The sequence below is a fragment of the Amblyomma maculatum genome, chromosome 2 (assembly GCF_055883805.1).
Source record: "Amblyomma maculatum isolate TAMU_Amacu chromosome 2, ASM5588380v1, whole genome shotgun sequence".
NCBI lineage: Eukaryota > Metazoa > Arthropoda > Arachnida > Ixodida > Ixodidae > Amblyomma > Amblyomma maculatum.
Window position 1 is genome coordinate 206,459,144 of NC_139345.1, and position 27,272 is coordinate 206,486,415.

At 45.9% G+C, this 27,272-nt stretch overlaps 1 pseudogene; it reads left to right on the top strand.

Annotated features, from left to right (window-relative positions):
* Positions 1-27,272, top strand: part of LOC146201116 (ABC transporter G family member 20-like) — a 208,151-nt pseudogene that overhangs the window by 74,485 nt on the left and 106,394 nt on the right.

Below are 27,272 nucleotides of genomic sequence, written 5' to 3' on the forward strand. Positions count from 1 at the left end.
ATGGCCATCACGCTTATTACATATGTGGTTCAACAGGCTGCTACATGTTGATGATCAGGTCACCATTACCCTGGCCCAGGGCAGCAACATAGACTTGTGATTGTCTGGATCCATGGTTCTATTGCTTCACAGCCCTTTGACCTGCTCACAGCTTCCAACTTCTTAAATGCAGTATAGAATATTGTTATTACCATGTATTTGCCCTAATTATTAAAGCAAGCAACTGCATGCATCTTTAGTAATACACCAAGCATCAAAGTAGTGCTGTATGGGCAATTTGCTGCTCTTGCAATATGTCCAGATAGCTGGGTGATGGTCTGTAGATAGATGAAATTAAAAACTCATTACATAATAATATATGTCAGCAAATGTACCTCTTCACCAATGGTTTGCAACGATAAAACATTTTGTAATTCAATTGTTTGTATTATATAATGATTAATTTGATTCTTTTTATGTATAGACATGCAAGCAGCACATGCCAAGGGCACTCTTGGTGAGGCTGAAAATAATTTCTCCTAATAATATGCACAAATTGTCGCCTTTTGTTAAAGACTGCACTGAGACTCGTTAAGTTGAGGCCAGGCCCCATGCTCGTACTATTGGGCACTGCAGCTGACTTCACACAGTTAATATGAATTGCAGCTTGCCAATTTTCATATCGCAGCATTGCCTTACCTCTCCTATTCTTACCTTTTCCCATTGTAGAATATGGTCAGTCTGAATGATAACAACGTTGTACGTGCAGTACTCGGCGCTGTAGCCCGGGGAGTCGCAGCGCTCATCTCCTGCGAGGTCCACTTCCATTCAATCCAGCTGGCTGATGATCTGCACCCGCTGTTCCTGGAAAAGCTGGGACAAAAATAAATGTGCATTTGTGAGCCACTTGTAACATTGTGCCGAACTGTGTCACTCGATCGTTGCACTACTGCATGCGCGCGCTGTTTTTTCTTTTTTTATTACGCAAGCTTGCCATAAGGCATATTATAAGAACCCGTGCAAATTATTTTCCGTTAGGAACCGGAGAAGGCTCTTGCTCTTATTGCTGCCGGTGAGCCATTTGGAGAAGTCGATCCTCTTCCTTTGTTGCGGTTAATCCCCCCCCCCCCCCCTTTCCGCAGGAAAAATCTAGTTGTGTATAACTCCTGTCTATGCTCCTGTCAAAACCAACTCTTACACTTCCGATCGGCAGCTGATCGCTTAGGGATAAAGAGGCACAACTTTGAGCGACTAAGCCAGTTCACGCGAGTGATAACGTTTCATTCGCGACCCCCCCCCCCCCCCCTTCCTGCTGAAGGGTGAAGCCTCTTGGCACTTTTTTTTTTTCTGTTTCCATCTCTTCATTCCTGACTTTCTCCTCTTTCTTCTTATCAACGCCCATCTCGGTTTTCACGTGTTTCTAATTCCTGGCCGCCTCGGTTGGTAAACTTGGACGCGGCTCCATCCGCGCGACATTTCAGAGTGCGCTCTGTACAAACACCACACGGCGTTAAAAAAAAAAAAAAAGAAGAAAGCTACAGGGCGGGAGTCATGCTGCGATAATAATCTGGCACCGAACAGAGTTTGTTTACTTCCTGTCGGCGCGCGTGTTCGTCGTTGCAGTCAGCTGACGCCGAACCGCGGCTGACAAACTACACCACAGCGCACAACTACGCAGTCCCCTTCTCCTCATCCCCTTCCTTTTTTTTTCTTTACAATCTATCGTTCTCTTTCACGAAGGGGCATCATATAGTCAAAAGCAAGAGGAACTTAAACACGGAGGTTTCAAGGTTCGGGCAAGGTGCACGAGAGAGTTTCCCTCCGCAACGCCCGGAAGACCGCTCTCTGCGATCTCGATTCTGAATTTCTAGTCTTTCGCTAACATCTCATGCCCTTGCTGCGGTACGGATATTATGGACCCCGAGCTTGAAAAGCGACTTCGGCGAATGAGTACCGAGATGGGACTCGACCCCCACAAGTACACGCCGTTGAAGAATCCGCTGCTGAACCCCGACGATGATAGTATACGGCTTATATGGGTGCATTGGTGCGTGGGGTCGACTAGCATAACATTAAAAAATAATAAAATCCCATCGTAAGCTCGCCACTGGTTTATTTTGAGCAGTGTAGACTGTAGTTCACAGTGATCATGACAAATCTTGCTATATGCATGCCACAACGCCGAGCAAGATCGCCTGAGTTAAAAAAACCAATCCACTCTGTACTGTGATAACGCGTCTAAAGCTAATATTATCCCACTCTTTTCATTTTACACTTACCGGCAGGGTTGGAAGAAACAGCGTTGGTACCGCTCCTTCACGCAGACTGTCTTGTTGGGATCCCCAAATCGCGAACCACATATCCGGGTAAAGCAAACGTAGATAAACGCTGTCTTCACCGATGCTGGCTATCCGATGATCTGTAGCCACTGTTTCCGGAGGTTGGCGTTTTTAAGCACTTGATGCAGAATGTTTTTCCTGCCGTCACTAGCAATACCTTCGCAGCCAGGGACTGCACACTGTAACAACCTCCCGCTCATGTCCCGTCAACAACAATTCAGCGCTTCGATAACTGCCTTCGCGAACTCAAGAGAGTGACCAGTCTAGCCCAGAACTGTTCTGCACCCGTCGCGCACACAACGTAACACAAAATCGAAGGTGAGGTCAACGCCAGGGATGTATAGCGTGGCAACAAAACTTGCGAGTTCGTGCCGAAGGGCGATGACGATGAAGCAGACGACGAGAGGCCCCCGGCGGCGCGTCGGCAAGCAAGCGCGACAAAACGGAAGTTGCGGCTTGTGGCGCTAAGCAAAAAAAGTAAAAGCGCAGATGCGTCAGTTGTGACGTGTCAGTGGGCGAGGCCTTGGAGGAGGGCCAGCCTTTGCGCGCGCTAAAAAGTTGAAAAGAGGAGGAAAGCCGCGAAGGCGCAGATATTCAAAATTTGATTGCAAATAACTCTGCTTCCAAATGCCGCATTTAAAAAATTTTTGCGGGAAGGTTATCTTACATCGACATTCTTTCACATACTAGGCATAGGGAAACTGTATCGCTAAGGCTGTTTTGGGCCCCTTTAACGCATGAAAGCGGCATCGGCTATGACGGATGTTTGCAGAGGCTGGTTTTGGTGTCGTTTTTTTTTTCCAGTATTAACACCGCATTTAGCACGTGAGATTGTTTATTGTGCAGTCAAATCCCACAGCAGGGGAACGCCTTTCGAAACGATTGTTATTGAATCCCCCGTTCTCGAAATCAGCAGTCGAGCGCCCTTACCATTGAGACACTGTGACAGAGGTTTAAAAGCAAAAAAAAAACGAAAAAAAAAGAAAAACAAATCACCTCTAACGTGCATACAGACGGCATAGTAAGCATAGAGTGGTCTGTTCAAACTGCGTTCTGCTATATGAAGCAGTCTGCGGTGGCACAAGTTTCAGTAGCTGCGGTATTCCAAACAGAACGGGAATATGAGATCCCCAGGTGGTCGAAATTACTCCGTATAGCCCTGCACTACGGCCCCCCTTTCTCTCTATCCACTTTCACTCCCACCTTCATCCCTTCCCTTACGGCGCGGTTCAGGTGTCCACAGCTCAAGTATGACAGATACTGCGCCTTTCCCTTCCTATGAACCAACCAACCAACCAACCATTTCTGAGCGTTTGCAATAACTTTTATTGACGGCAACTACCTGTTTTGCTTTGACACGGCGGTAACGACAGTACCACTTCGTTTGAGACATTGCATGTCAAAGGATCTCAAGCGCCGAAGACCGCGATGGATGATGTCCTTATCCAAGCATGACATGCTCGTTACGGACAAGTATATATATATTTTTTTTTTTAATGAAGCGTGGGGTTATAGACTGTTCATATTTATTTTGCAAGAGGCATATAGGCAAGCAAAAGCTCACAGGAACCACGAAAAGACAAAAACACTCGTGTACACGCCGCATGCGCGCGCGTACATCACTGCGGGCTGGCACGCGACGCGAAAACGCATCCACATTGAGTAGGTTTCGCCGCTGAGCCGCAAGGCGGCGACTCTGCTCGATCTCGAGGCCAATAGGGAAAAAAATTAGAGGGTATCTTAGATGTCTCTTAAGAGGAGAATGGTTTGGTCTGGTTTGGTTTTGGGGTTTAACGGCCCAAAGCGACTCAGGCTATGAGAGACGCCGTAGTGGAGGACTCCAGAAATTTCAATCTGGGGTTCTTTAACGTGCACTGACATCGCACAGCACGCGGGCGCCTAGCTTTTCGCCTCCATCGAAAAGCGGCCGCCGAGGCCGGGATGCGATCCCGCGTCCTTGGGCACAGTAGGCACAGTAGGCAAGCGCCCTAACCACTGCGCCACCCTGGCGGGGGTAAGAGACGAACACCGAAAGCGAAACGCAAGGCTCCCGTGTGGTGTGCGATGTCAGTGCTGTTGTTGTTGTGGCTGTAGAAAGAAGGAAAAGAAAATGCACTGGCCTGCTACTGGCTCTGTAGCTGAGCCACCTCCGCTGCCTTAACTGATTGATTTATAGGAAGGGAAAGGCGCGCGGTAACTCTCACTTGTTTTCTGTGGACACCGCAACCGCGACCTAAGGGAAGGGAGGGAGGTGGGAGTGAAAGTGTAAAGAGAGAAAGAGGAGCCGTAGTGGAGGGCTACGGAGTAATTTCGACCACCTGGGGATCTTTAACGTGCGCTTACATCGCACAGCACACGGACGCCTCTTCGTTTCGCCTCCATCGCAACGCAGCCGCCGAGGTCGGGCTCGAACCCGGGTACTCCGGCACAGTAGTCGGGCGTTGTACCACTGCACCACCCCGGCGGGGCACCTCCGCTGCCTCGTGCAGACAGAAGAGAAAGTAAAGAAAGAAAGGGAAAAGGGAGGGAAAGACGCGCGCCGCCACAACAGCCGTCGTTCACCACCGAAGCGGTGGCGGGTGCAATGACGGCCAACAACAGATAAAAAATTTGGAGGACGCTTAAGCTTCGCCTTCAAGAGTGGAACCCGATAGCGTTATTGCACCTTGTCGAGAAAACTTATTAAACGCAAGGGCATTGGGGCATCCTCGCACCGGTACCCGCGCGGCCCGAAGGGGAGAAGCGGGTGAGCGAAGATAGTGATCTAAAGAAAGGAAAGACGCTTGATTCTACAACCCGTGAGGGTGCACGGCGAACCGTCAGGGGCGAGTGGCGCGCCACGTGTCGGGGCAGCGCCGCACATTGCGAGGAGGGGTTCTTCTGTGCTTGCCGCAAGATGGCTCTGCATGTGCGCAGAGCGCAGAAGAAATGTAGCGGAAACGTACTTCGCTACTCGTGTAACTGCGACTTCTGTAAGTAACATGCTCATAATTATCGATATACACCGCAGTATAACGTTCTACGGCGCGTTTCTAAGGCAACACCGCATTCACTAGAAGCGCTTTTGTACCGCTTTCAAGCATCGAACTCGTGGCTGAGTGGTAGCGTCTCCGTCTCACACTCCGGAGACCCTGGTTCGATTCCCACCCAGCCCATCTTGGAAGTTGCTTTTTATTTATGAAGTGCATGCCGGGATTTATCGCTCACGGCCAACGCCGCCGACGCCGACGACACCGGCTTTTCTGCGACACCGGCTCCTTAACGCTACCGCGTTAGAATTCCGCGGCAGGCAAGCCCCCGCCGCAAGCGGCGGTGACCTAACTGTCCCAGCCCCATCATAATGTCAGTGCACGTTAAAGTACCCCAGGTGGTCGATATTCCCCGCCGGGGTGGCGCAGTGGTTACGACGCTCGACTACTGTTCCCAAGGACGCGGAATCGCATCCCGGCCTCGGCGGCAGCTTTTCGATGGAGGCGAAAAGCAAGGCGCCCGAGTGCTGTACAATGTCAGTGCACGTTAAAGAACCTCAGGTGGTCGAAATTTCCGGAGTCCTCCACCACGGCGTCTCTAGTAGCCTGAGTTGCTTTGGAGCGTTAAACCCCACAAACCAACCAAACCAACTGATATCTCTGAAGCCCTCCACTACGGCGTCTCTCATAGCCTGAGTCGCTTTGGGACATTAAACCCCTTGAACCATGAACCATGTGCCTTCGGCGGAGGCTAGCCAGCCACCGAATGTTTATATGTTGTAGGCCGTCATTGCACCCGCCACCGCTGAGGTGGTGGACGACGGTTGTTGCGGCGTGTGCCGTTTTCTCACTCTTCTTTTATTGCGAAAGCAATAAAAGCAATAGCATTTTTCTGTCGTCGGTGGAGGTCGTTCCTTCGCTCCGGCTGCCACGTGACAGCGTGACGTCCCGACCAGAGGGGAGCAGGGGCCCCAACTTGTCTCTTCGGTTATCCTTTCTTCGCGCTACATGTCCTGCCCATGCCCATTTCGTTTTCTTGATTTCCACTAGAATGTCAGTGACTTGAGTTATTTCTCTGACCCACTCTGCACGTTTCCTCTCTTAATAATAATAATAATAATAATAATAATAATAATCTTTATTCAGTATATTGAAATGCATACACAAACCGAAGCGCCGAAGCCACATGTGGGCTTGTGCGGCGACAACCGGCAGCCGCGGCAATGTACGCGCTACATCCGAACTCCATCAGGGGCAAAAAAAAAGAAACAAGAAAAAAAGAAACATTTGGCACAACATATTATCAAAACTGCCCCGATAACATTAATACATATTAAAGGTTCTCTAACGCTTGAACAGCAACTCTCAGTGTTTTGCGGGTGGTCAAAGAAAATACATCATCCGGTAGTTCATTAAAGATAGCTGGAATATAATAGCGTCTTGTTGCTTTACCGTAGTGAGTGCGCACTCTCGATTTGAGATAACGAGGAACATGTCTCAACGGTACCGGTTTCGTGTTTGTGTGCCTGTATGAAGTGCTCCAAAAATATTTTAGTACTACAATTTGTTTAAAACGATTGTCAATAGAAGGCTGTTCTAAAGACACTGCTGGGCAAATTCTCCTGTGACATGTAGAGGACGCTTGTAGCGATGTTTTTCAAAATCCTATTAACTCGACATTTGCATGTGAAAGAGCAGTTAAAAAAACAACACATACCGTATCTTAAAACACTATACCCCAGAGCCTGGGCGATTAGTCTTCTGATAGAAAAAGGTATCATGGTTTTCAAATTAAAGAACAAACATACAACACTGCTAAGTTTCTAACAAATGTGGGTCAACGGAGTATTCCATGTCAGATCGCTGTCTATGTGCACACTAAGATACTTAACCGACGGGACGCTAGCTAAAGGTTGACAGGAACACAAAGAGCAATATGAGTGGTGTAAATATATAGAACCTACACTTGGTACATCTTTGTGCTCGTTACGAAAACAGACAAGTCTGGATAGGGTGCTATATATTTGTATTAGGTTTCAGGAAAACCAATCACTAACTTTAATAGCGTTCTCCTCAAGGTTAGCCAGGGCGCATGAAAACTCAGGGTTGCTTGATACTTGCCAAATGCGCTCCATCCCAGTCTTGTTCTTCTCGTTATTTCCATTTCATGGTCCGGATCTGCGGTTACTACCTGTCCTAAGTAGACATATTTGCCCACTACTACCAGCGCTTCGCTACCTAACGTAAACTGCTGTTCCTTCCCTAGGCTGTTGAACATTACCTCAGTCTTCTGCATATCGATTTTCAAGCCTACCTTTCTACTTTTCCTGACTAGGTCATCCATCATTCTTTGCAATTGATCTCCTGAGTTACTTAAAAAGGCAATGTCATCAGCAAATCGCAGATTACTGAGGTATTCTCCATCTACCCTTATCCCTAACTGCTCCCATTCCAAGTCTCTGAATTCTTCCTCTAAACAAGCTGTGAATAGTACCGGGGAGATCGTGTCTCCTTGCCTAACTTTCTAGGAATTTTGTTATTTTCTTCGTGTTACTTTCTTTATGCAGAACTATGGTTGCTGTGCACCCTCTATGTATATATCTTCCAGCACTTTCACGTACGGCTCGTTTACACCCTGATTTCGCAATGCCTGCATGACCGCCGAAGTTTCTACTGAGTCAAATGCTTTTTCGTAATCAATGAATGCTATGTATAAGGGCTGGTTATATTCCGAGCATTTTTCTATCACCTTGTTGACGGTATGGATATGATCGATAGTAGAGTATCCTTTCCAAACACCTGCTTGATATTTTGCTTCATTGCAGTCTAAAGTTGTCCCGATTCTATTAGCGATTACTTTGGTAAATTACCTGATACGTAACAGACGGTAAGCTGATCGGTCTGTAATTTTTCGAGTCCTCAGTGTCCCCTTTCTTATAAAATGAGGTAATTTTTGCGTTCTTCCATGGTTTTGGAACCGTCGATGACACCAGGCACTGCGTATACAGGATGGCCAGTTTTTCTAGCACGATATCCCTCCCGTCCTTCAACCAATCTGTAGTTACCTGATCCTCTCCAGCTGCTTTCCCCAGTTTCATAGTTTTAATGCTTTCTTATCTTCGTCCTTTGTCTTTGGCGGAACATCTGACTGCATTTCCCTACCACTACTACTTATTTCGCTTTTAACCCAGTTTTTATCGTTGGAAGAATAAAGTATGAATGAATGAACGAATGAATGAGTGAATTAATGAATGAATGAATGAATGAATGAATGAATGAATGAATGAATGAATGAATGAATGAATGAATGAATGAATGAATGAATGAATGAATGAATGTGTAGCTGCTGAAGGGCGCATTGATGAATCCTCTTCTGTTCGCAGGTGTGCCAGAGGCTGGACTTTCCGGGCGGCGAAGTGCAGCCGGTACTGGCCGCCCCCAAGCGGGCCACGCCGGCGCCGCTTCCGGCCGCCATGAAGACTTGGACCAACTGGGCATCCGTGCGCTGCGTCACCCGAGTCCGAGCGCTGGTCGCCAAAAACCTGCTCAAGATCATGCGCCGCGTCGTGTGCGTACGCTCAGCGCGCGTTTACCACCAGCGCCTTCTTTTAGCATTGGCCTTTAAGTATTGGGTCATGCCCGCGCGGTTTCCTTATTGCTGATTTCCAAGAGTGCGTGGAAAGGAATCCCTCGAGTGATCCTATACGGCGGCTCTACTCAGAAATCCTTCGGGCTCCTGCAAATAAAAAAAAACAATCCTTTTTTTAACAAACAAATACACTATGAACTCGATCTCATTCCTCGTTTGTAGCAATCTCGTGTGAACGGCACAGCTGTTGCTCAAACATGAAAAAATATGCAGACGATGCAAGAAATTGATCGTTGCCTAGCGCTTGGACCTTTATAGGACTTTGAGATATATGCGTCCCACTTCGCTCTCCTTGCCTAACGGCTTGTAAAAGGCAGCGAGGTGCGGGAGTTTCACTAATACTGTGCTGTCGTATATCTACAGGTGCAACTGCTAGCTTTTTAAATGGTTCCAGCCACATCCGTTAGATGTGGTAGCGAGTCCAGAGTTTAAAGCTTAGTTCTTTTTTTTTTTTTGGCAGCATATTTTTCATTAGAAGGGAGATGGCAGAAGAGGAAATCTAGAAACCTGGGAAGCCATTTGTTTGCTCGGCACAGAGGACAACGCTAGACAGTAGACAGTATTCAGCTCACGTTTTAGGATCTAAGAGAAAAGCAATTATTGTTAATCATGAGAAAAATAACGCACCGTTTAGCTAACCATACCTGCTGATTTTTGCCCGCTAACTTTCCCACATTTTATATCATGGTTATCAACATACCCGTATATTCACATAATTTATGTGAAGCTGCATATATAAAGGTTATAAATAAGACAGGCGAAAAGAACGCCCAAAACTGGTGGGCGTCGGCAATGAAGTTGTGTTTACTAGAAACTACCATGGCCCTGTGAGAGTAAGAGAAAGGTACAGACGCCGTTGGTGTTCCGCCAAGGGTAAATAACTGTGAACAAATGTTCTGTGTAAGGAAAGCTCAGCACTGCTTTATGCAACATTTTTTGGACTATTCCATGATGCGGCTGTGGAAAAAAATTTAGTACGAAACCCCTGACTGTCAGTGGGGCATATACGTCCCACTTTCTTCTTTCCCACTTATAATGCCAATGAAACGAATACATCCCACTTTTTCTATTAAAGTATTTGCATTAGTGAAATTTTTAGAACAATTTCTACGCGCCTCATTTGCACAGTAATCATATATCAATGTTTGTTTGCAAAATACAGTGTGTGTCCTATACTGACTCGTACAAATGGTTAAAAACTTGCAAACGGCTGACGTGAAATCAGAACAGCTGAGTATCGACGCGCGCTTTGGAACCGGCTTGTTTATAGTGACGCCTACGTATGAAGATACATCCCCAACGGTGAATGAAAAAAAAAAACAGATCCGGCGACTGTCAACTTTTCATCCTATTGCGCACCTGCGTTTCGTGTCGTTTTCTGTTCTGTGTGCAAGTTTTTCAAAACCTCAACGATGTTTGACCACGCGTTTTCATCCTACTTCGCTGTAAATAAGCTAGAGATGGTTGCCAGCAGTCACAGTGGCTTCCGTTTCAACTTTGCGTTTCCTCGCGCTCATAAATTTATGTCACTTGAAATATCAGTTGTAGATGGAGATACTACTATATAGAGTCTGCAGTAAGCGTCACATGCGTTTCCTCCGTGACAGACATTACTCCGCTGTTTAATGCTTTTGCAGAGTTACCTAAATGAAAAGCTAATCATCGTACCATATAACCTCAATACTTTTGATGTTTTTGGCTTGTTTAGTCCCATTTCAAAGCCTGATTTCGTTTACTGTTCTGTGAAGTAATAAACACGGCGCGTACCATAGTTAACAACGGCTGATTTTTTAAGTTGTATCCTACTATAGTATGATTACCGTATATTTGAGTTAGCTTCTGCAGACCGTTGGGCGCTTAAAGTAAACTGCTACTGCTACTGCTACTACAACTAAAGCTAATACTCATATCTAGGTTTTTGTTTCTACGTACAGGTGAAAAGAAAAATCAAGAGGTCACTTTCTTCCGCGTACTTTCTCACAGAGCTCATATATCAAAAATATATATAATAAATATCAAGGCTCTTTATCATTATGCAAAACTTCCTATCGGTTTCATGCATCAAAAAGTGGCGGTTAGAGTTGGACTAAATTCGAATATTCATGGATTTTAGTGGCGACCGTGGATATTATGTGAATCGCGTCCAAATTGCCAACTGAGGTGACTGATAAACACACAGTCATCTGGCAACAGACAGTTATAAGGATGCACTAAAAAATTGTAGACATACCATTAAAACAGATAAATTAAGAGCTGAGAAAAGAAATAACGGATTTTTGAAAATTATGGCTGGCGTGGGAAAAACGTTATTGGCCCAAAAGCGTTTACTAAAACTGCTTTTTTTCAAACGCAGTTTCCCAACTGATACGATGAGAAGTAGGGGAAGTTGAAATGGTCGGGCAATTTGATACAATTTTTGCATCTCATTGCATTCTATTCTTGGCATGCGCCCGCCTATGTGCACCGAGTGACACCGAGTAAAAAGAACAATTCAAGTACAAAAACGTAAGGCGAAATTAGAGTTCGAATTCGAATAAAACCATTACATAAATTTATTTCTGAGTTCCGTGAATAGCAAGTACCGGTAATATCATACACGCATATGATAAGGCCTGCAAATGTGCCTGTAAGGTAGATGAGCTCAGTGATGTTTATTTTCGCACGGCGTTTCTGTAACAGGGAGAGAGAAAGAGAGAGTAAACTTTAATCGGTTAACAGAAAAGCGTGGGTTGTTTGCTCAGTCCAGGATGCCATTGGTCTGGGCTGTCTCCCGGGTCCTGGTGAGCAGTCTGCGCTGCTCAGAGAGACAAGTGTGGGCCAGCTCTGCCTCCCACTCCGCTTGGCTGAGCGCTCGAGCTTTATATTTCTCTAATTGCTCTTTGCAGTTCCATATAATGTGAAGGATGTCCGAGACTTCACCGCATGCAGTGCATGTGTTATTTTCGAATTTTTGGGGCCAGGTTTTCTGGTACTTTGCTGTGTCTGGGAATGCCCTAGCCTGTATGTTCCTGCAGGCTGTTGCAAATCGTATTTTCAGAAATACAGGCTCGGTGCCTCCGAATAACAGCACTGTCATGATTCTACAGTCATTCCTCTGCAGCGTGCTTCTTGCGCCAAAGTCGTGCTATAACAAGGAAGCTCAAACAATGGCACATAGCGCTTAACCTCGTTAGCAAACAACATGTCATAAATCTCGATATCTATTGTAGGAAGGCAGGAGTCTGAAGCTGGTGCCAGAGAATCTCACGATAACGAGAGGTTTTGCGGTGTGCCTGGGGATACACAAGGCGACCGAAGCGGCAATAATGGCATGTATCGACATGTATCATGAAAGGTCCCGCGCACTAAGCGGAGCCGCGTGGCTGAAGGCGGACTCTGCTTGCGGCCGGACAGTGAAATCTCGGGCACAGGCGTGAGCCACATCTTCACCATTTAGGCTCGCATATGCGAGTTCCAGAGAAGGGTGATTGAGTGGGTTAAAGGGTGTTTTAGGAGGAGTAACTGGGCTGGACGGGATATCCGACCCGCGCCGATATTATGGATGGCTGACTTAAAATTACTGACTATGGTGGTAATATCGGGAGTGTTCAGAGCAAGAGCGAGGGCTGCCTCTTCCGCTTCATATGAAGAGAAGGCGTATATGGTAGCGGCCGTTGACGACTGAAAGGCAAGGCCGGAGGAATATTTCGTCGCATTCTTGGCATTGGACGGTCGTCCTTGAAAGGCTTTCGCCTGTTTTTGACGTCGCTAGGGTGGTGAAAAGGGTGCATATTTTAGATACGTGTAAGTGTTGATGAATATGGTAGGGGATAGTGTGCATAGATTTAATTACCGAATTAAAGTTTATGGGTACAGATTGAGGTATATGCCGACCAGTGGTCCGGTCAAGTCAGACATAATTTGAGATAAGATGAGCTTCTACTATCTCAGGAAGGGTGTTGAGGATGGCTGTTTGAAGAAGACGCTCGGATGAGATATTAGAAGGAATGCTAAGTTTATATGTTTGTGAACCCGGCGGAGAACAACGTCCACAGCAAGCACAGACATCGCACAGCGCACGGACGCCTCTTCGTTTGGCATCTATCGAAACGCAGCCGCCAGAGATCGGATTCGATCGCGGGTACTCCGGCGCAGTAGTCCGGCATCTTAACCACCGCACTACAACGTTTAACACTTTGCCGAACACTGTACCAGTCTTTCGACGCTAAACCGCCATGCAAAATCACGCCGAACATCTTAATCGGTTTAAGCGAAGGCTAACAGCACGCTTCCCAGTGCCTGTAGAGAGAGAGAGAGAGAGAGAGAGAGAGGTTCGTGCGTGGTGCACATCGTGCAGCTGTTTCCAGCCGCACCTCGAGGCATCGCGATCAGTCGCGGCGCTGCCGTGAGCGAGCCACTCAGAGCAGGAACTGGCTGCGACGCGCAGGACCATCGTGTTCCAGCTGGTGATGCCGTCCTGCGTGGGCGTGGTCTTCTGCCTGTTTGTGGGCGGCAACCCGACAGACCTGTCCATGGCCGTGGTAAACCAAGACCCGGAAGGCCTCTACCCACGCCTCTTCCTTGAATACATCGACGCCGAGATCATCGTAAAGGTATGTATTTCGAAAGAGTAGACGGCATATACGTATATTATCCGTTGATTGCGTCGTACGATGTATGACGCAAAAATGGGGGAAAATGCTTCCTATCTTTCAGGTCATAAAGTGGTTGCTAACAGCTATCGCGTAATTGCTATAATTATTATGTAATTCGTGAAGAAGAAAGCCTACGAATCGGTTATAACCCGCACTGGAGTTCACGTTTTGAAGCTTTCCACTTGACACGTGGGCGTTCAACGATGAAGAGCGGGAAACGAACACGCATTCTTTGGGGTGCGCCTAATCCCTGTGTAGCCGTGCCCTCATCTGCAGTTTCCGATCCTGAGTAGCGAGTGCATAGATCCAGCACCTCTGTGGTGAACCCCCGCAGAAGCCGTACCCAACACGAGATGAGGCGTTTGCGGCCGTCAGGAGAGAAGACGCCTGGGGCGTCATCTACATCCCCGAAAACTACACCGAAAGCTTCAAGTTGCGGTAAGTCCCCCCCCCCCCCCTCCTTCCTTTTCTTTTCTTATACCGTGATAGTCAATGTTACCTCGAGTCACTGCTCCGCACCTCGGCTGTGGTGCTGTCCCGCGGCTGTCAGAGTGCGTAGATGGAGAAAGGCTGCTTTTCATGCCACCTTTATGCAGCAGAAATTGTTTGCAGCTTTCCTTCTCGGCAAACTCTGACGAACAGCGTCCCTAACCTGAAACGTAACCTGGTGTCGAACCCTCATACAGCAGTTATGTATTCTCTGTCGGAGTGGCATTCAGCAGCAAAATATGAGAGGGGGACAGGCGGCACTTAAGTCCCGCCTTCAGGGCCCGACGTGACAGCGTTTACGGCTCCCATTTGTCGGTTCTCCTTGTGGCTCCCTGTTCGCGCACACGGACCTCATTACACTTCTATTTACGGACCTCTTAATTTGTTCCTCCATTATCTCACGCCTACCCTTTAGCACACAGTCGTACATGAAATGCCAGCCAATACTGACGCATGGCCTAGGGGTAGCCTATTTGACAAAGATTGCAAACGTCCTTGAAAGCTAGCTCTGATCACCTATCTGGAAAGAGAGGCCTTACAGCTATTGCCATATCGACCATGTCATGTGGCCGCCTGACGTGAGACAACATAACGACGAATCAACGCCCTGTTAGGCCAGCAACCGACTACAAGGTCCTGGAGCCATGCCTGTCATACTTCGCTCACAACGTCCACAACGCCGACGCCGGATTCTCTTGAGAACGAGGGTTGCTATCGCGTTAAAAACATTTCCCATGACATAGGTAAAAGCTGGCTTCGATCCAGGACCGCAGTGATCACGCCCACCTTTCCTGAATTTACAGAGCACATGCAGCAGCTGGTGCTTCCAGAAGCGAACTCCGCGCAACTGATTTTCGGAAACACGGAGTATCCCAACAGATTCTGTGGGGGGTTATCATGGTGAGCTCTTCCTCCTCGCTGCAAAATTGGACCTATCAAATGCTGCCTTCACTTACGCCAGCTAGTGCTTACAGCTGTAGAAAACTACAGGAATCTGTCCAAAATTCTAAATGCCATCATGGAGAGGTGCAGCGCAAAGGACGACAAGACACAAGGAGAACAGGACTGGCACAGCCTACCAACTGAATGTTTATTGAAAAACAAGCCGTATTTTATACTCCAAAATCACACAAGATCAGTAATCGGGGAACATGAAGCACAATCATTTGCGACCCGACAATCATCTGATCAAACCAGGAAGGCCAGATGCAATCTAGGGGGTTGATGCCTAAGGGGGGAGGGGGGGGGGGAGTTTAGATCACCGGCGGGTGCGTTAGTTAACGGCATAGCAAAAGCAAAGTCAGTACATCGCAGCAAAAGCAGAGTCAAAACTAAGGCTACTATAATCAAAAAGCAACACCAACACCAATAAATGCAAACATCAGACATAGACGTCGCATAACAGCGCCAAGGCAATGTCAGGGGTAAAGGAAGTTTCTTTAATAGAGCATCACAAGAAAACCGAAGGCATAGAGCAGCCTTAAAAAGGAAACAAATAATTTGATTTAGCCATCCAAAAAGGCAATTTTTTTTCTGACAAACAAACTGACGGCATGCTGATGCACCAGTCTCCATCCCTAAACATAAGCCGTGCTTCAACTACTCCCCTTCTACGTAAGTCTTTTGCGGGTGCCCTCATCTCAGATTCATCATACAGTGGCTCACATTTGAAATCGCACTCGGGTCCGCAATCATACGCGAAAATCTTTTTTTTTTTTTTTGCATTTCTTCCAGTGGTCGGCAAGATGACCACCTGCACTGTTATCCACACACCGCCTATATGTTCTTTCATTCCTTCATTTACGCACCGGCCGGTCTACACGATAAAGGAACTGGAATATACTAACGGGATCTCGTATATACCACCCCAGTCGCACAATTTTGTGGCTTGCAATGCATGATTTTTGTGCATTCTTCACCCTTTTTCTTTTTATTTGCTCTAATGCTGCATATTTTATAGACAGTTTTCATTGCCCAGAAAAAAGTAGAAGGCTATCACAAACACTTGATATCATATTTGCTGGGTAGCCTGTGCCCTCTAGTCGCTTAATCTGCGACTTGAAGCTATCCTTTCGACAATGCTCACAGCTTTTCGCTCCAGCTGCGCGAAGGCTGTTGGAAACTATATGCCTCGTTTCACAAGCTTAGAATGGGCGCTGTTAAATGTAAGTGGGGCTTTCTGTGAACACGGGTTGTAAAACCAACATAGACGACTCCTTTAGAAACGAATAAGCGTAAATCTAGGTCTTTCCCTGGCACTTCCCCAGTGAAAGTAAGAATGACTCAAGAAATTAAATATTGCCGGAATGTCCGGTGATAACTCCACATTTACATGAAAGTTATCCTTCGCACATTTGTCCGGTGAAGTTATTCCGCTATAGCCTCGAAAACGACGACCCTTTTATGGCGAAGATCTCCTCAGAAGTTTGAAACGTTCATATTGCGACCCTCACTGTTCGCCATTGATTCTATTCAATGCTGCCTTCAGGCTTGCTTAAGGACAAGTTGGATTCTGCGGAAGTAGTTCTCTTCCAAAATGTGACGGGCCTGACAACGTCTTCGCCCTGCTACAGGCCTACCTGGAATCAGCGGACATCGAGCACAAAGGCAAACATTACGCCCAAAGGGCAGAGATATGCATCGGGTCATCCTTTGCACCAGTCCTATATGCAACATATACCCGGAGACAATAACAAAAAAAATTGATTTTGTTTGATCTGATGCACGTGAGCGGGGATCCGCAAGGGGAGCCACATACTGTGAGGCAGAAGCATCCACCCTGTTTTATTCACTGGGGGCCCAAAGCGACGCAGTCACGTGCGCCGACAGAATCTGCATAAAATGTACCCTGGAAATATCCAGTATGCAAAACTGGGTTATGCTAGCATTCCTTAGCGGCATTTTTATTGCACCTGCGCAATAAAATAAATGTCCAAACGAAGACGTATCATGCATGCCTCTGGTTGCATGGAGGTGGAATTGTTTAACTAACGTTCGGTTAACTAAGCACAAAAATGAAGTTTCCCAAATGAGCATTGCTTAAACTATCCATGAAAAACTTGTCTACTGTTTGCTCGCGACTTGAATGATCTCACGACGATTATTTGTTGACGCAACTGGTGCACTATCGCGCAGGCGACGACACAGTTCGAGGGTTCTTCATCTCCTGCAGTCAGGGTGAAGAGCGCGCTGGATTTTGAATTGATTATATTCGAGCAGCACACGTAATGGCCCGCAAATGTTTTAGAATGTTTTCTTTCCGGTAGGGCACCAAGAAGGGACAATTATCATGAATGGTAAATGAATTCGTAAACAGGGTGACGAATCCTCTCCGAATCTTTGTGCGCTATCTTCCTTGTACTATCTTAACGTGTAGGTAAAACGAGCGAGCTTCTGTCCCAATCGAATCCAAGCGCTTTTTGCGGCATGTGCCGGCCAGCCAGATATAAACTTACATTCTTTCCCCGCAGGCTGGTGAAAAAGTTCGTCGTCCAAAAGCATATTGCAGACCTGGGCACCATTGACGTCTACCTGGATGCGACTGGTGCGTAGCCCTGTGCGCATCATCTCTCAGAGGCACTAACTACGTGATCGTCGCGCGCGTCGGTAATACGTGAACCAGTTCTTCGAAAAGGGAGGCAGAGCGGAAAGGCAATCACGAATAGCCAACATGATTGTTGCTGAAAATGCGGTCAGTTTACTGAGAGCGAAGGACATGCTAGCCGTGACAAATGTGACAAGGAAACAAAACAATAATAATACATGAACTTATCGATAAACACATATTTCTTGCTTTTGCATTACTGCTAACATCAACGCGCCATGGTGTAACACACACACCAAAAGTTTTGTAATAAAAATAAACCTCTTTGTGGCTTGGCTAAGTTTTCACCTGAATAAAAAATAGCAAAGTGGCATCACCGCATTAAAAGACGCAAAAACAAATTTTCTCTCTAACACTCTTCCATCAGTGCTGAAAAGAATTGGCAAGAAATTTTGACCCAATTGGTTAACCTATTGACTTATGACCATATTTATCTTCAAGATTCATCACATAACCCTATTCACGCTAATCAGTGTGCGACCGTTCTTAACAGTTGCTCCATGAAAACATTTTTGTGGTTTAGCTCTGGTTAACCCTAGTTGAATTGCGAAACCCACGGCGGAAGCTTCTTTTGCCTGCTACATTATTCCCCTATACGTGCCTGCGTGTCGTAGGGGTGACAAGAATGCAAACGGTTCCGGCAGTCTGATTCTGGTATCACCCTCCCGTATAAAAGGAGGGACCCGAGTTGGCAGCTCCTGCACGTGGCATAGGGGTAACGTGCATTCAAACGTCTTGGCAGGTTGATTTTTTTGTGAGGTACCATGGACACGGACAGGGCTCACAGCGACAAGCGGTTAGACCTGGCGTAGTATTGCTTTCACAATAAAACTTTTCTGGGGCCACAAACCTTCCTTCGCCTCCTACACATCATCACAACCTCGATCAGGTGCCCAAAATCGTTGTGGATGTGCAAGGCATTGTTAAGTTAATTTATAACCTGCCAAATAACTATTTTCCTGATTATAATCGAATAACGGTCGTTTGTGAAACGACTATAGACACGTAATTTTTGGGTTCATGTTTTATTATTTGCAATGACGCCTGCGACATTACTGCACACAGATCACCACGTCATATTCGCCTATGACTGCTGAATGATTAATAATCGAATTTCTTTTCTCACCTGTTTCGGTTTAGGTTTCAACGGCAGAGCGATGGCTGAGACGTCACAGTAAAGCCTAGGTCACGCGAGGGATGAAAATGCAGCTATATAATCATTGCTGCGTCATTTGAATTCACTACAATGATAAAGCCAGCCTGTTTCAAGAACAGGAATCACTACAAGTGAAGAATGAGCGATTATATCGCTTTTTTTTCATGCCACGCATCAAGACATGATTGGGACGTCACCTCCATCTCTCGGCTATCGAAACCGAAACTGGTGAGAAAATAACATTCAGTTATAAATTATTTAGCCACCGTAGGCGAAAACTGCATGCGAATCGATAAACAGGAATGACTTACGCGTTATCAACAAGAAGAAAAATGCCACCAAAAACTTGGTATCTATAGTCCTTCAAGAATTCACGTGCTTGTAAATCATTAATCATGACACATTTTTCAACAGTCACTGCATACATGCTCACTTCCTGCTGCTTGGAAAATAGGGAAGGTAGAATCATCACACAAATCCGGCGATAAAACTAGCCCTAACAACTACCGACCGACTTCTTTCACTAGTACTTGCTGCAAGCTTGTGTAACGTGTAATTTCTTTAGTTAATTAATTTCTATGAATCAAATTCATTTTCCACCTCATCTTAACATGCCTTCTGCAAATCATATTCTTGTGTAATGCGGCTATCATTTAAGTACGAACTACATGACATTATAAATCGTTCATCTTGAGCCGACTGTTTATTTTAGATCACTCAAAAGCTTTTGACAAAGGTTCCCACAAGCTCTTTCATTATAAACAAATAAATAGTCGTCAAGCAGTTATATGATGGTTCAGTTCAGTTCAGTCGTTCAGTCGTATCCGACTCTTCGTGACCCTATGGACCATGTCACGCCACGCTTTCCGGTCTCTTACTACCTTCCTAACATCACATAACTTCATCTGCAGTGCCTCGAGGATGCCATCTAACCATCGCGTTCGCTGCCTACCCCTTTTCCGGCGACCCTCAACCTTTCCCAACATCAAATCTTTCTCCAGCGACTCCTCTCTTCTCATCAGATGACCAAAGTAGCTGAGCTTTAACTTTAGAATTTGACCCTCCAATGAGCAGTCAGGGTTTATGGTCGACAATGTCGACTGATTTGATCTTCTTGCAGTCCAAGGAACTCTCAAGAGTCTTCGCCAGCACCACAATTCAAACGCTTCAATTCTTCGGCGGTCAGCCTTTTTCACAGTCCAACTCTCGCATCCATACATCACAACTGGATGATGATGGTTACAAACCATCAATTTTTTTTTCGTGCTCAGAGCCAACGTTATTATTTGTGAATGAAATGAGAACTGTACAGAAATATTCATAATGGCATCAGGGTATACGGTATCAGCAAACCAAACCAAAAATAAACACACTCCCTTCACGAAGGAAGCTGCATAATCAAGTGTCCGTAACAATATATCATCCTGTTCAGGCTCCGTTTCCATACAGTTATCTGCGATTGGAGTGAATCCGAAAAAAATAAAGGGGGGGGGGGGGGGGGCGAGGGCGACGGCTATAGAATATTGAAGGTTAATGCGGCGAAGCATTTAAACTTTATTTTCTTGCGAAAGGCATTTTTGTTGATAGTTGCTTCCGCAAGGAGGGTACGAAGCAATTGCGAGCCCGTTTCTGCGAGTAGTTTTAATATTTGTGTATCTTAAGGTTTTGCACATGTCAGTGCAGTAATCTAATCCTAAATCATAGCTAATAATTTCCGGAATAGATGAAAGGATAATGTTTCTTTTATTTTTTCATCAAATCGTACAGTGACCGAACAACGTTATTCTATAACGTAGTATATTATACGGTGTTTTTCAGGGAAGACTTTAAGTAACTTCACTGAGGAGCTTCCTTCATTGATCATACTAAAGTTTTTGATACTATTAGTCATTGTATCGTCTTTTCTAAACTCGAAAGCTGTGGCGTAACTGGCCCGGCATTAACTCTGATAAAAAGTTATTTCTCCGACAGGTACCAGAGTGTATGTATAGAAAAGCACACTTTCATCCGCTAGAGTAACGAATGAAGGAGTTCAATTCTTGGGCCCCTCCTTTTTTTTAACATATGCAAATGATATTCAGTCTTGTTTAAATACAACTCATTGTCTCTTGTACACCGATGACACAACCTTAATGGCATATGCTGGCACACCTTCACAACTGCTTGCAAAACCTGAATCAATGATACGAACCTTAGAGAACTGGAGCCGTGTTAGCTCCATTCAAATCAAACCATCAAAAACAAATTTCGTGGTATTTCACGGCCCACAAAATAAAATCACGTGTCAGACCTATCAACACACAATAATAATGTAGCTATATCCCGAACACATTGTTATTCCTAATGTGATCCTTAACTCTAATTTAAGGTTTAATCGCCAGGGTGCTTCTGTTGTTAACAAAATTGGTTTTGGAATACGAGCACTAATCAGAACATAACCATTTTTCAATATAGACACATTGCTGTCTATATATTCCGCATTAATACGCTCCCATATGAATTATTTTATCACTTCATAGGGTAGCACAGACAAAACTCACCTTTCTAGGCTTATTTCTCTGCAAAAACAAGCGCTTAAAATCATCCCCTTCTTTCGACCATCCATCTGCAACGTTGTTCCAGTCATTAAATATATCCTTGCCTTCGAGAGACTAACACCAATTTCAGATTCTGGTCCTTCTTTTCAAGATCGTCAATAAATATATATTCGTTGAGTTCTTCCCTGATAATATAATTATAAATAATAACGTAATGCGTTTTGCTCAATAAAACCATTTCCTGTTACCGAAAGCACGCGCTAATTACGGGAAGCAATAGACTTCTTTCCTTGCCATCTCATCTTGAAATAATATCCTTCACTGAAATCACCAGTGCCATTTTACGAATTCAAAAAAAAAAAAAAAAGCTAAAACAGCACATGTTTGAATCTTGAGGTTTTTATTGTTTTTGCTTAACCTATACCTTAAAGAACTGCTCTGCTCTTGTGTATATTCTGCTGCCTGTCTCTTTCTTTCCACTTTTTTTCTCTCTTCATGTAATTAAGTTTTACACCTAGGACTGTTGTGCATGTCATCGTCTATTGAACTTTTTTATGTAGTTACAGTTTCTGAGAAAGCTGTATAGCTTTTCTTTGTAGCCGTATGGCTGCGCTTTGGGTGGATGTCAGTGAGTAATTACTTCCTCCACCTTGGGGGATTCCCCTAAATATTTGACCAACACCATTCCTACTTATATTTACAAATCAATTCGCTCTCGTCCTACCATCTGATATGCTAACCGCCCTGGTTAGCTCAGTCAGTATAGAGCGACTGCCCCGGAAAGGCGGTGGTGCCGGGTTCGTTCCAGTACAGATTAATATCGCCTTGCATACTGGTGAAGGTAGCTTCTATAAAATTATCCGCTTCTACCTCTGCGAAGAATGGTGAAACTGCCTAAAATAGGGCGGCAACCACACTTTCCGCTATGGCAAGACAAACTTGCTCCGTCATCAGCAGAACCCAAGGATTTGTAGTCTTCATGCAGCCGATCATCGGCCTGTTTGGCCAATGATCATAGGCATGAGGAAGCTTTCTTGTTTGTACACACTGCAATGAGAGCAAGCGTATTTCTACAAACACGAAGTTTCACCATCGTAAGAATGTGCGCACTCTTGTGCTACACATATGCAAGAAAAACAAAAGGATGAAAAAAGTTCAAAGGAAGCCATTTCCGCATTGAAAAGGGTGGCATTCACGCAAACACCCGCCGCGCTGGTGCAGTGGTTAGGGCGCTCGACTGCTGTATCCAAGGGTTGAATCCGGGCCGCTTTTTTATGAAGGGGAAACCTGGGTGCGTAGTCACGGGATAAAAACTGACGTAACGTCTGCGTCACTCCTGCGTGTCCTGCCGGTGTTTTGTTTTTGTCATTTCACTGGGAGGGAGCGGGCTGTACTCCATTGCGCGGAAAGGACAAACGAGTGACGGCTTCGAGCTGCTCTTGCCGCTAGCTCAATTGTGTGGTGGAAGGAGGGTGAGGAGGATTTAGCCGTCCTGCCAGCAAAGCACACAGGAGCACTTACTCTTTCATTTTTTCCCCCTAGCAGTGCGGAAAGGGTGAAAGGAATGGCGGGCAGGCTGGCTAACGCAGACAGCGCGGTTTCAAGCTGCCATAGACAAAGCAAGGAACAGTATGCACGCTTAAATTCGTTTGGTCAAATACTTAGGGGAATCCCCCAAGGTGGATTAGATTTGTAATAAGGAAGTAATTGCTCATTAGCATCCAACCAAACGCAGTCATGCGGCTGCAAAGGAAAGCTGCACAGCTTTTTCAGAAACTTCGTACTTAAAGAAAAATTCTTCCTGGTCCGGGAAACAAAGCTCGGCTATAGCAGAGTGCGCTTGTTGCAAGAAAGTATTTGCCTTCTTGGATCGCCGGCGACGCCTTGCTTTGTTATTGCGGTAATGTGGCGCCGATTGTGCTGCGCATGCCTGTAAGCCTTGCTGGGCTGTTTTCACTCAAGCACACAATTGCTGGCCGATTCGTTGTGGTGGTGTTCTCCTCTCTAGCCCTTGTCCTTTCTTAATTGGTTCTCCTTTTCACCAAACAAATAGTTCAGTACTCAGTTACCACTCTATTACCAATTACTGTTAAACAATCACTAAACATATTACACCTTTAAATCATCTTCGTGCGGCCTTTGTCACCTAGGGTAAAATTTGCAAGGTATATTTGATTAGTATTATTATTTATGCAATTAATACATATTTCTACTCATTGGGCGACCAGATATCTGATTAGTCCCAATGAATCCATATTGCTCGTATTTTATTTTTTTTATTGCTCGCGGTGCCCTTCTGATGCTAATGAACAATGCAGCTGCGCATTGCATATTGTTTGTGGTAGTTGTTACAGGAAGTGCCGCTACCTCCCACATTAAAGAACCCTGGGTGGTCGAAATTTCTGGAGCCCTCCACTACGGCGCTTCGCATAACCTCAGTCGCTTTTGGACGTTAAACACTACAAACCAAACCAAACCTACCTCTCGCAATCCTCGAATTTAGGACCTCCGTCTGAAAACACTTGTTATATAACGTATATTTCGCTAACACGCAATAAAATGGACTTCGACACGTTTCTGAAAGCTTTTCGAATGGCGATTCTATCATATGAGAAATTGTTGTTCGGTTAGTCAGTCTGAATTGAACAGCTATGAAAGTTAACGCTTTCTCCCATCAGACGTACAGGGTCGTCCACTTCTAGCTATAACACGGTCACTGCTTTCAAAGCAACACTGCGCCCGACGTAGGCATATATCGATGCAAAGCGATGCGAGCACACAAGGACCCGGGCGTGTTGCTTCACATGGCCTGCCACTAAGCTATATTGCTTGGCCGAGTCGGACGCAATGACGCTTTGAAACCAGTGACCGTGTTATAGCTAGAAGTGGACGAGGCTGTACATACACTATAGCTGTACCCAGCCTTGGCTCTTAGTGTTCGATATAATTTCGTCATCGTATCGTCAAGGTTATGCTCGCTATCTGCGTAGCCTGAACGAAATATATTTATCTTTATTGAAAGGCGAAACACTGACAGAGTTTCGGTGTGGCGCAGACAACACTATCCGAGGCGTCATCATCAAAGAACTTCACCGGGCTCACGAAACTTTCCTCAAGTACATCTCCAGCAACCTGACCGGCATCAACATCTCCATCGAGCTGCTCAAGGCAAGTGCTGCCATTGGACGGTACTTGCCACTTGGCAACCTCGTCCCGATGCGGCAGTGAAGCCAAGCCGTTAGACTTGCCACCTGCCAGAGGCACTGTCGTCAGGAAGATCGTGATGTAGGCTGCCAGGAGCGACATAGATATATAAAGCTCCTCTCGAGCGTCGCCTATAGCGTAGCGTGTTTGAAACGCCTGCGTCAGCTACATTCGCCCCCGGCTAATAAAATCAGGCACGAACTTCTCCGAAGACAGAGGGTCGCGGACATGCCTGCCGCTCCAAACAAGCGACACTCTCGACCATTAACATTAACGTCGTCAGTCATGCGTCAGCACAGAAACGATTAAACTGCGTGACGTCATTCACTTTGCCCTGAGCAGAAGGGATGTGCGCTGTTCCCTCTTGTTTACTATGGTTTGAATTCCCCCTGCTTGTCGCAGATTTCGGACCCCTTCTACGACGCCTTCGAATTCACTTTCCGGGAGTTCATGAGTCCCGGCATAATTGCGTGGTAAGTTTCGCTTTGAGAAGCTCCTTCTCACAGCGGCTGGGTCACATACCTTAAGCAAAATGATACGCTCTCTGGCCTTCAAGCAAGTGTGGCGTTCGACAGCGCGCATGGGAACCTAGATAGAGGCCACCACACTCTTGCTTTTGGACCAAGTACTATGCTAGGTCGTCGCCGTCTATTTCTCGAACCTTCGCCTTTCGTGGTGGTGATGAGTGGATTCTCTTCCACATGCTAAGTTTACTCATAACGTGGACTAGAGGCACGGATACCACGGATCTAAAGTGGGAAGCAAGTGATGCCTGCTCGTATGAGAGTGTCCTATGAGAGTGAATCAGAGTTTACGAAATATAAGAGAGGGAGAGAATACCGCCATCAAAAATACTGTGAATTCCAGCGGCAGCTCATCGCATAACGCCGCCCGGCCGCCATGCTGTGTATAGATTAATGAGGAAGGTTTCACTGACTTTTGGCTTCCTTCGTATGTCTACCAACGGCCCCGATTTGCATTTGAATAATGACTTAGCGGTGCAACGGATCCTTAGAAAGGCAGAACTGCTGACGTCATACACGGTGTACGTCACAAAGGTTGCGCCAGTTTTAAGGGAGGCCCACTGTGCAGTCCGCAGATGGTGCAGATCCAAACTATGGCCATCTTCTTCCGCAATATAGGGCTATAGCGCCTCGAGGCCAAGTTAGATTTTCATCGTCTACAAGGGACTCCTGGGTCGTTGCAGCGCCATACAAACTGTCTCCGCTCTTTGGAAAAGAACAGGTGCAATTTTGTTCACTAAAATGTAACATAGCGAAGTAGCCAGATCTTTTGAATGGGAAGGAGAAGGGCTAAGCAGCTGGGCCACGTTCGTAAGGCTGAAGGTGGTAAAAAGTTTCGATGAAATGAAATGCTTCACTGAAACTTTAGTTTAATTACTTCTCCGCAACTACGAGTTAACTCGGCATTTGAAAAAGGGTGTCGTGTTTTCGGTCTTGCGCGTAGATAGTCTGATATATACCAGAAACATTTCAGGTAGTTACTGATCCCGTCTATAAGCAGAATTCATGCAGGGATCTAGTTTTAACTGATTTCTATTATTATAACTTGCCTATTTTTGCACACCGCGGCCTCGGTGAAGATATTGCAGGAGTGATGTCCACACAAACAAACAAAGCAAACATACGTACAGTCTTGTAAAAATTTCTCTATTGAGAATTTGTTTGGTAGCGATATTTATTGCCTCATGGCATCAGTAAGTATGGGATGAATAATGAGCTAGTGAATAAATGAATGGAAAAATTTTGGCTGATTTTATGAAGTCCAAGAGTGAGCGACGATGTGGTCCCTGAGTCCAAGCGAGATATGAGGCAGGATTGTTGGCTGAAAGGCCAGCTATCGTCAAGTGCCGGATACGTGTTGGCTTCAAAGCTGGGCAGACCTACAGCAAATGGTGAATGTCGGCTTCAACATTTGCGTCTTTACATATCGGACACCCTGGGCAGGGATATAAGTAAAGAAAATGAGACCACGTCCGAGTGACAGCTGGTGTGAGGGCAACCCTTACCCGGATCCTCCTAAGCGCAACCTCTGCACGGGTAAGACCGCGGGGGAGGGATACCGCACACGGAGGGATAAGAGGACATGTGCGGCGCCGGAGGTGTTCCTTTCTTGATAAAAGGAGGGTAGCGTCCTCCAAATCAAGGAGCCGTGGTAATGATAAATCTTGGGTCACGAGGCGCGTCGCTAAATCAGCTTGACTTTGTGAAGGCAGAAGGTCCCTCCCGTGGGACCCACTCAATACGTATTGACTGCAGGATGCGTGCCGCAAGCTCGTGAATGAATTTACATTTTTTGGGGCAACGGCTGACACGTCGGAGTAAACGTACCGCTTGAAGTGCGTCAGTACGGATGACAACTTGGGCCGTAGGGAGCATAGTAATGGTGGCCACAGAGCAGAGCGCCTCCTGAACTGCCACGAGCTCAGCGCAGAAAGATGTAGGTTGTTCCGAAAGTTTAAACGTAAATGTCTGATTCAGGCTAGGTCTCAACAGAAACTAGAGTGCTGTTTTTGCTTCACAGCCTTGTATGCTTGCATCGACGTACATTACAATGGATCCTTGAGGGAGGTGAGCATCTTGCTCTTGAAATCTCTGGCGAAGGGACGATGCCGAGTTGTCAGATGTTGGTCTGCGGTTATCTGTTGGCTTATTTTTTTTCGCCTCTTCAACATGATTTTAGAAAACAGTT